The 11,356-nt window shown below is 36.1% G+C and overlaps 1 pseudogene; it reads left to right on the top strand.

Moving 5' to 3' along the window:
- The first annotated feature begins 234 nt into the window (after window positions 1-234).
- LOC127418268 (pinopsin-like) lies at window positions 235-10,952 on the top strand (annotated as a pseudogene).
- Window positions 10,953-11,356: the final 404 nt, after the last annotated feature.

Raw genomic sequence — 11,356 nt, 5'->3', positions numbered from 1 at the left:
CGTAATTATAAGTTATTCAAATCTTTCCAAATCTCCTTTTCAATTAAGATCCGTCAGTCAGTGAGTAGTGTGACGATCACCCGCGCACCTCTCTCCACACAGAGGTCAACGACTGCAGAAGATGCAGGGGTGTTAATGGTGCGCCTCAGTGAGGGGGGAAGAGATGAGAATTGTGAATCCAGCCCTAAGAAAAGTCACAGTGTCAACACCATTTAGCCGTGCAGTGAGGCCGATATGGTCGTCTCCATTTGGAGTTTGAACATTAGCAACAAAGAGAGTTCAGCGCTCAATCAAAGTGCCAATGTCAGTTCAGGAGACCCCCCTAGCACCCCACGACAGCCCTGACCTGAGCAGGACCGGACACACGGTGATAGCCGTCTGCCTCGGATTAATTTTGTTGTTTGGATGCCTAAACAATCTCTTTGTCCTGCTCATCTTCGCGAGGTTTCGCTCACTGTGGACACCTATTAACTTTATTCTGCTGAACATCAGCGCGAGCGACATACTCGTGTGTTTGTTTGGGACTCCCTTCAGTTTTGCTTCCAGTCTCTATGGGAAATGGCTTTTGGGAAATCACGGCTGCAAATGGTACGGCTTTGCCAATTCTCTTTTTGGTAAGTTTGATCCAAGTTCATTCAACAGGACGCGTAACAGGTTTCAGAGGTTCGTTATCAGCCGCACTTTCTTTGTAGTGGCTGGTAACTAAAATCATGCATGCATTACTCTCTGGCGTTCACTATCTCTCTAGGTTTGTTGATGAATAAAATATAAATAGGGTCTTCAGTAGCGTCTCTTTAAACAATTATTATTATTTTTTTTTTAGCTAAGAGTTTTTACCCAAAAGGTTTATGATTATGACTATGATATTTATAAAAATGTGTAATAATTAATGGCAAATTGTATTAAAAACACTTTTATTATTTTAGCCTGATGGCAACACCATTTCTAGCTTATCCCACTGGGATTTTCATCATTTTTGTACTGTTAGAAACATATTTTGATAATTGTTTTAAATGTAATTCCATTCTAAATTATATTTCTCATACCACATCGTAATGACTAATTCATCATATCAATTGTATCCTTAAATTTAGATAATAACAAACGGGCAGGATGTAAGAAGGTAACCAATACGATGATCAAAATATTGCATATGCAAACAGAAATCGTCATTTCACAGTTTATAAATCAACTAGCTACTAGCAAATATTTCCCTTCCTGTGTTAAAGGAATATTCAGGGTTCAATACAAGTTAAGATCAGTTGACAGCATTTGTGGCATAATGTTGATTACCACAAAAATAAATTTCGATTTGTCCCTCCTTTTCTTTAAAAAAGCAAAACTGAAGGTTTTTATAATGCACTTATAATGGAAGTGAATGGAGCCAAATTTTGAATGGTTTAAATGCAGAAATGTCAAGCTTATAATTTTATAAAAGGACTTACATTGATTGTCTTTTTAAAACTTGTAAATGATTTAAGCTGTAAATTTGTTTGAATCATTGTTTTTACAGTTGTTTTGAGGTTTACAGCATTATGCCGTCATGGCAACAAAGTTGTAAAATTGGACATAACGTTACACAGAAAAGGTTAGTTAGCAATTTTTTCACACTAAAACCACTTTATCACACATATTGTTTATGTCTTGTGGCTATACTTTTGAAACATAAGTATTTTAACATTTATGGATCGGCCCCCATTCACTTCCATTGTAAGTTCCTCACTGTAACAGGTTTTCTGTAAAGACAAGGAGGGATGAGTCTAAATACATTTTTGTGGTAATCAACATTATGCCTCAAATGCTGTTGATTGAGCTTAACTTGTTTGAACCCGGAATATTCCTTTAGTGCTCTGCTGCTAAAAGTCTTTTAAATTCTTCTTTAACTTTTAACTTTTTCTTCTTTACTTAAGTATTTCATTACTTCTTTCCCCTATGGTTCCTCATTTGTTCCTTATTTCCTTGTACTTATTTCCTTATTTCATCTGACACATAGTCAGGATTTTGGGGACCAATTGTATTAAGAATCAGCCATTAAGAAAACCCCATATACTGTAGGTCTACCAGTAACCTGAATATTCTCAATGAATATGGTGGTTACATCACTGGTGTGACTGATTTATCATACTGTGTCACATGCAGAAGGCAATTAATGTCACTGCAATGCTTTTTCATGCAATCATGCTGTTTTGCCTTGTTGAGTAATTGCGACTTCACCACAAAGCTGTCAAAATAATATGCTATTCTAAAACTACAACATGTCACACCATGACTAAAACAATCGATCACAGCTGCATTATGCATGGATGCTAGAAGTGTAACTGAGAAACAACGGTTATATATTTTATACTTACTGTAGATAACAATCTGACTTTTTTCTTTTTTCTTTATTTTATTAAAAAACTATTAAAGTTTATTTAAGTCTATACCCCAAATGGTCCTGGGCAGTCATCTGAGCTTTTTGATGTGAAACAAATGTTTTAGTACTGAAAATTGGAATTCCAGTATGCTCACTATTTAATTGAACATTATTTGATTAACCTTTTTTATTATTTGCAATTTTTTTGTCTGTGTATGACACTCTTGACGCATAAGAAAATGTGTCATCAAAAACCCACGCACCTTGATATTTTTGGTCCTGAAATAGTTCTGAATACTGATTTTCACATAGTAGACTGCCATTACCACTCACAGCTTTGTCTCTTTGGTTGTACTGTAACAAAGAACAATTTTAAGTTTATGTCCTGTCTTGTGTCTCGTGCAGGTGAACCACAATCCCTCACTTGACTCGCCTTGTGAAAAGTCAGTAAAAGAGCTATGACGATGTCTTTAATGTCATCACCGCCTTTTATTAATGTGGTGATAGTTTCTAAATCAGAATGTGCTATCATCTACCTTTTTAGAAAAAAGAAACATTGCCTTTACATGGCTAAATTCACACTGGATGATACACTGCTGTTTTTGGTCAGTCCTACATTTTCCACATATGCTCAGAAAAGACACAAACTAGAATCACTCACATTTCTAGCTTGTAGGAGTTGCTTCAGAAGTCAACACTAGAGTCTTGCCTCTAGTGATCTGACATTTGGATGGAGAGCTCATTTAAGACTGTTAATTACTCTAGTGGGAGTGTTTTGACACCCCATGTCTCTGTTCCTTTGTTTGCTGTGTAGAGGTACTCTCACATAACATGTGGACCCGCAAACCCATTAAAGGAGGACGTGTGTGTACATATGATTTTAATGAATGTGTTCCTCTCAGATAGAATGGGGTCCAAAAGTCTGAGACCATAAGTGAAAATCCTTTTATTTGTATTATTTTTTTTAAAATTTTGTTTTATTATATTATTAGCACAAAAAATTAGGACAGAGTTTAAAATTAACTTAAATTTAAAAATAAAAATACATTTGTATTTCAGAATTTTGAATTTTTTGGGATGTCTACCTTTTGCTTCAATGATACTCAAGCTGGCATGGACCCCACAAATCAGATGATCTATGTTATGCCAGCATAATTTGAGAATGTTCCAAACTTTCCTATAAATAGTGCAGATTGCTGAATCTGAAATATTTCCTAAATTTAAGTTTTTTTTTTTTTTTTTTTGTGTCTCAGATGCTTAGACTGCACTGTATGACTGTACTGTATAACTTAAATTGTCATTTAACCCTATTCCTCAAGGCTCGCAGTTTTTGTCTGTGATGATCAAAACACTGCTGAAGCACAATTGAAATTATATTATCTCAACAGTTTGTTCTAGTTCCATAATAAAATGTCATGTCGCATTATTGTTTACAAGGTGATACAAGTGAGCTGTTACATAAGGGTATAAAGTCATTGTACCTTTTACCGTAGCAGAACACTCTCGCTCTCCGATGCTGTGTGAAAAGTGATTACAGCTACTTAATGAGAACCTTGAGTCTGTGGCTGCATAGCAGTCTCATTAAAACATGACCCCAACTGCAGTTTATTTTGGTTGTCTGAAATAGTTTGTTATGCAAGGGTTGCCGGTTGCTAGACTGATCCAGAAATAGAAAAGACATTGCGAGAATAATCCTGCTCTTTAACGATTGTGCATTTAACCTCAGAAATCTCTCTAGGGACTGTCCCTACTGTTCACAGTAACTTTCTTTTTCAAGTCTAAGTCAAATCTGAGTTTATTGTAATTTTTTTCAAATGCGTGACAAGTGAAGAATGCAGAACATTTAACAAATAGCATGGCATGTAAATGGTACCCCAAGGTACTTCAAAGAATACCATGGTATTACCATTGACAATTTGGAAAAAAACATTGTAATATCATGATACTTTTTTGTATGTGTGAGAAATAACAGAATAGGGTGTCATTGGTGATGAAGGAAGGAATGGAAGATATAAGGAGAATATTTATGTAATAAATGAAAAGTTGCAATTTTGTTTAGTTTACAAAACAATCTGACAGACAAGCACATTTCACACTCAAAACTTGTTTTTACTCTTGTTTAACTCTTTGTGACTTTTTAACTCAGCAAACAGTTCACCCAATTATAATCTGATAAAACAGTGTAACTACTATTTTCTTTCTATATTGACTTTTATTCCAAACAGGAATTGTGTCTCTGATGTCTCTGTCCATCCTCTCATATGAGCGTTATGCTGCCCTGCTGCGCCCTACCAAGGCAGACGCAACTGACTTCCGCAGGGCTTGGTTATGTGTGGCTGGATCCTGGCTGTATTCGCTGGTATGGACTCTGCCTCCATTCATAGGTTGGAGCAGCTGTGGCCCAGAGGGTGTCGGGACAACGTGTTCAGTTCAGTGGCACCAGCGCTCGATCAGTAGCATGTCATACGTGGTGTGCCTGTTCATCTCCTGCCTGCTTCTGCCCCTGATGCTCATGGTCTTCTGCTATGGCAAAATCCTGCTCATTATCAAAGGGGTAAGTGAGAGACTTTGATTGGGATCTGAGAATGGGAGTTGTGTTATTTTATACTATAATTTAACTACAATTCCAGGAGTGATGGTATTTTCTATAACAGCACTTGGATTGTTGTTTGGATGCCTAAACAATCTGTTTGTATGACTGCGCTTGTCTGTGTCCATGCCAACTAACAATTTTTGGTTCCCAGAACGTTCTGGGAATGTTAGTTTATTGTTATTAAAAATACTACCTAAAATGAATGTTCATTGAACGTTAGGAATTGGTCTCCACCACATCCAGCCCCCGTACCGCCAAAAAAAATAAAATAATAAATAAAAAATTGGGAACCCTACACTAACGTTAGGAGAATGTTCTGTGTTTGCTAAGTTCAGACAGACTGCCAACAGTCAGTGTTGGGTAAGTTACTTAAAAAGTTACTCAAAAAAGTAATGAATGACAAGTTACTAATTACAACTTTTTTTTTACAACTGACTTTACTGTTTAATTAATCTGAAAAGTAATTGTATAGCTAATTAATTTTAAGTTACTTAATTACTTTCTAAAACACTTTTCACAGAAAAAGCTTTAGTTTTTTTGCTCAGCAAATTAAAGCTAGGGTGTGTAATCCAGAGAGGCTAGCAGTTAGCAAGCTAGCTTTGAAAGCATAGAGCCCGCCCTCGCTTCAGAGGTGTCTCCAAAGCCACGCCTCCTCTATCACACGTGAACACACACACATGAGCTAAATACTTCATTACATAAACAAAATATATAAAAAACAAATCAAACCATGTAATTACCTGTCCAAAAGAAAAACAGCAACCATGGCATCATTTTTCAGACCCTTTGAGTCCCGCAGCTGCCTCCAGCATGGAAAAGCAACGGCAATTTTAATTCTGCTTTTAGCACGCTCTTGATCCAGATGTTTTTTCGTTGTAGAAGTTTCTAACATGGTCTTTCTTTTCTTGTTTCCTTTTACTGGTGGTTCAGGAGGAACATAAGGTAGCTGCGGTTCGCCTTACATTCTCGCGCTCGCTCAGCACAGCGTCAAGGACCCGCGCTGATGACGTGAGATTGTCTGCGCGAACAAGTTGCGTGGCGGTATGCAAATATAGATTGACAGACAGGAAGGACATCCTATCATAACATTTAGACTGAATGCAATGATTGGTCGATAATTTTTTAGTCCTGTCCATTCAACAGAAGATATATATATATATATATATATATATATATATATATATATATATATATATATATATATTATTTTTTTATTTACATTTTGACCACTTAAATTATTGATTGCTATCAGGATGTGGAGACTTTCAGCCAGTATAACAAAAATGTTTCTTGAAAAGATTGCACACCCTAGCTTTAAAAATTAATATACACTACCGGTCAAAAGTTTTGAAACACTTGACTGAAATGTTTCTCATGATCTTAAAAATCTTTTGATCTGAAGGCGTATGCTTAAATGTTTGGAATTAGTTTTGTAGACAAAAAATATAATTGTGCCACCATATTAATTTATTTCATTATAAAACTAAAATGTCATTTTTGAAATTGATGACTTGGACCAAATAATAAAGAAAAGCAGCCAATAAGTGCCCAACATAGATGGGAACTCCTTCAATACTGTTTAAAAAGCATCCCAGGATGATACCTCAAGAAGTTGGTTGAGAAAATGTCAAGAGTAAATGTCTGCAAAATCTAGGCAAAGGGTGACTACTTTGAAGATGCTAAAATATAACACAGTTTTGATTTAATTTGGATTTTGTTTAGTCACAGCATAATTCCCATAGTTCCATTTATGTTATTCCATAGTTTTGATGAGTTTACTATTATTCTAAAATGTGAAAAAAAACATTATAATAAAGAATGAGTAAATGTTTCAAAACTTTTGACCGGTAGTGTATTTCCTTGTTGTTTATTGACTCGTTAGAGGAAACATGCCTTTCAGCTGTCACAAAATGCAAAAAGATGCACATATTATCATAATTCATGTTTTAAATATATTCTACTTCAATAATATTATTTCAGAAATATGTGTAACCCAAGTAAAATAATTTAAAGTATTTAACTTATACAAAAGTCAGTAACTATTCTGATTACATGAATTTGAAATGTAATGAGTAACACTGCTTTTTGTACTAAAAAAATTTAATTAAAGTAATTAATGACTTTGAAATAAGATTACAATCAACACAGGCTCCCAGTCTATGCATTGTTTGGCGACATGCAACCTTTTTCCTGCTTTACCTTCACTTAGAACTACTTTTGTTAGCAGAGCAAAATAGACCAGTATTTTTGGTTTATAGAAATATTCTATGAGTGCAATAACATACAAGCAAGAGTGGAGTTAACTGAATTTTTGCATGGCTGTGATTACCTGTGGATGAATTTTTGTGTTTGTTGTTCCTTTGGGAAAAAAATAAATTCCAAATGATGCCAAAGCAGATTGAACCAGTGTGTCACAATGCAACGCACTCTTGCTCACGTGATACTGTTGGAATATAAAGATGGCATTATTTGATTTATGTATTTCTCCATGATTTTATAAATCTGCAGGCAAATCACAAGCTACTTCTCACTTTAGTGTTACACTGCTGTGATTTCTTACAAAATGTGATAAAAATTGTTGTAGAACATGAATGGCTGACAGCATGAATAGATGTTTACTATTAGCACACCCCTATGCCCTGCAGTCTCCTCTCACCCCTTTAGAGTGTTAATTTCTCTTCTCTTTGAAATGTCACTGAGGAAATAAAGCCACTGTACCCAGAAATCGGCAATGATGTATCATAGCCGGTGCCCAATTAACATTTGTATTTATTTATTTATTTTTATTGCTATATAGAACTCACAAAATAGCATTTAACCAAAAAACAAATACAATTCACAAAATAAACAATTAACATTAAATAGATCCATTTGATATTGACTTGTCTAGCTCAGGGACTAAGAGAAAAAAAAAAACACTTTGAGGCTTTAGGTTTATCAGTGCTCAGGGAGACTGTAGTGACTCATCCAGACCTGGTGTGGATTTCATAAACACATCGCTGTGTGAAGGAATTTGTAATGAGCTTTACCAGCGGGTAATAAGGCAGTGAACCTGTAGTCGCCAGTGCGATTCTATGAATGAATCACCATTGGAGGTATTTTTAGAATGTGGAGCCCTTACTATTGGTGACAAGCCGTTATGTAGCAAACTTATTTCCTGGAGGATTTGTTCAGTTCAACAGCAGAAGCCACATTGTGTATTTGACAAATGGAGGGAGCTGCTTCCATTAAATGTATGAGTGCACCAATGACTACAGCCCTCAGGCTTTTCTTAGAAACACAAACATGGAATGCTGATGGGATTTAGAAGGTGAATTACAAGGATCGAAAACTGTGCCAATCAATGGACGACATGTCTGAGAGTGTAATTACATTCCTAAAAATAGTGTCAAGATGCATGGAACTCCACGCACGCGATTCAAAATTGATATTCATTCTTCCCTTCAACTGAAAGTCTTGGTAATGAAAATGCATTCAGATCCAATTAAGTGGCACTTAAAAGGCTATTTATGAATGGAAGTCACTTTTGTTGCATTGAAATAATTTGCAGAATCAAAAGTGCCTGGCAAGAAATATTATTATTAAATTCTAGAACTTGAAAGTCCAGTCTCCACCAATAAAAACGCATTTTGTATGCTTATTTCATTATTGATTTATTTTTTATTTTGTGTTCAAAAGATCAATTTTTTAACCTCCTATTGATCCAGCAAATTGCTGAAGTGAACTTCCACTCAGGGGCAATAGGAATACACAGGTGAGAGAACACTTAGCCAAGCTAGAGCTGTCAATACACTCCTAGTCATCTCATTTAGCACAAATGGATCATGTAAAAGGTGTGAATGATGACATGAGCCAGTGTAGGTAGGCACAGCTCAACCGATCAGCTCTTATCTGCCATTGACGAGTTCTTACTGCTTCTTGGAGGTTCGCCCTTCCATGGCCGACTTGTTGGAGATCCTTATACAGCGAGAGATTACTTCATGATGGGAAGGGGATTGGGAAGGTTAGTAGACTCTGGATTATAGGAGTCGCGATATCGAGATTTGACGTATAAAAAACTATCTGCCAATCTTCCAGTGATTCACAAACAGCTTGTACACATGGCAAGCTAATTCATACTAAGCACATTTACGTCATGAGGTATTGACTTTAGGATAGTGCATGTTCTCTGCAGCAGGATGCAAGATTTTTTACTTTGAGTTAGATGATTGAAAAGGTCTCTTTTTGCAGCCAGTTAAAATGTAAACTTTAAATATTTTCCCTTTTTGCTTAAGAGTTGAACACTTTTTCCTCATGCTTAAATAGCTGCTCCTAAACACAAATGCATTGTGTCTTCTTTACTGATTCAGGTAACTAAAATCAACCTGCTAACTGCACAGAGGCGAGAGAACCACATCCTTCTCATGATTGTCACCATGGTATCCTGCTACCTGATTTGCTGGATGCCTTATGGGGTGGTGGCCCTGCTTGCCACCTTTGGCAGGAGGGGACTTATCACTCCCATAGCCAGTGTGGTGCCCTCAGTCCTGGCCAAGAGCAGTACTGTGGTCAACCCTGTTATCTATGTGCTTTTTAACAACCAGGTGAGTCTACAGAGGAATTGCATTCAGAGAATTTGAGAAAATTCTTCAGTAGGGATGTAAAATATACTGATGCATCCTGATCAGTGGCAGATCCTGGCAGCAGTGCTCTCTGGGACGGCACAAGGCACCTGCACTGCACACAGCTATCAGAGGCTCAATTTATTTTAACAAAGCAGTTTCACAGGATTGTGTTCCACTCACCCCTCTCAACAAATTAATTGTTAATTGTCAGTGGGTAATGCTTTCTGAGCAGCTCCCTGTGCTTTATTATGTTTCTATTATTAAGTTTTCCAAACCATTGCTGTGATACAATCATTTAACTGTTTGTATAAGTTGAGACTTTCCTTTTTACTTCAGTGCATAAAACTCAAAATGGGTTTCTGGGTCAAAGTGACTCAAAATGATGGAGTATTCAGTATTGATCGGATAAGCAGTCTGCCAAAGACAAAAGTCTTCACATTCTAGAAGTGAGTATAGGTCAAGTTAATCTAATCACAAAATAAAATGTACCCTGGATGATAATATGGATCCACCAATAAGTAGTTTTAGTTAATAACTTTATACTTATATTATAAAACTTTTTTAAATCATAAAAAAGTCAGTTCCACAAAGATTTGAACTTTTTTTCACTCTCTAAAAAACAATATCACTTCTGTGACAAAGAGCTGTGTGAAGCCACTGTCCATTTTATTTTTAAAGCATATTTTATTTGGAGTCTATTGTTTTTATTATTTTAACTTTGATTCAATTTTTTTTATTAATTAACTCATGCTTAATCTCCCCTTGGGCACCATGTGATTCACAGTTGCAACATCTAACCTTAACATTGCTTTACTAAAATATTTATTAATTTAATAATTTATAAAATAAAAATGAACAATGATAGTATTACACATTCTGTATATTAAGATACTATACTATATTATAGTATACTATACTACTTATACCCAATATGTTCACAATACAATTATTGACCTATTTTCAGTTTTTCAAAATAATTATAAATCAGTGTATATATAAATATAACTCAAATCAAACCAAATCTTGTCCAAATTTTTAATTGGAATAATACATTGAATCATTATGTAAAGAATCGTAATTGAATCATTGTCAGATCAATATTGTAAATGTCTTATTTTAATGCACATCTTTATATCCGTTTCTGTCCTTTAATCTATTCTCTTTCAACAGTCTCATTCTTTGTCCGATTCAGTTCTACAGGTGTTTCATGACATTTCTGAAGTGTGAGGGAGAACCAACTATTCACTTGCAGAACCATCAGCAGAGCAGCAAAGAAGATCCCCAAGCACTCAGGCCTTGTGATGGGCCCTCTTGGCATCACTGCTTCAAGAGCCCAACCAACAGCCCCCAGACGAGGGAGCGGCACACTCTGACCTTAGTGGTCCACTACACTCCCTGACACTCTCAAAGACTGTCTATGTTCTTCACAGCTCAGCATTTGTAATGTTTCATGATGACTCTGCAGTGTAAAATTGACCATGTGATGATTGTGTCCAAATGAGAAGCAGACTTAAACCTCCATCTCTGCACTTCCCACGATGAAATGTGCTATGCATTAACTGAAAAAAGGCTGCTTTATCAAATTTTGTAAGATCAATGCTGTCACTACATCAGAATTCCTGACTGTCTTTAAAAATCCAGCTTAAGCTGGTAGCTGTTTTTTGGAATATGGTAGCTGGTTTCAAGCTGGTCAAAGCTGGGAGACCAGCTTAGACAAGTTACCAGCTTGTCATACCAGCTCAAGGTGGTCAAGCTGGTTTTTGGAAGATGGTAGCTGGTCGACCAGCTTGGATCAGCTCATGA

Source organism: Myxocyprinus asiaticus, chromosome 27, assembly GCF_019703515.2.
Source record: "Myxocyprinus asiaticus isolate MX2 ecotype Aquarium Trade chromosome 27, UBuf_Myxa_2, whole genome shotgun sequence".
NCBI classification, from domain to species: Eukaryota; Metazoa; Chordata; class Actinopteri; order Cypriniformes; family Catostomidae; genus Myxocyprinus; species Myxocyprinus asiaticus.
This window is presented reverse-complemented; position numbering and strand designations above follow the sequence as displayed.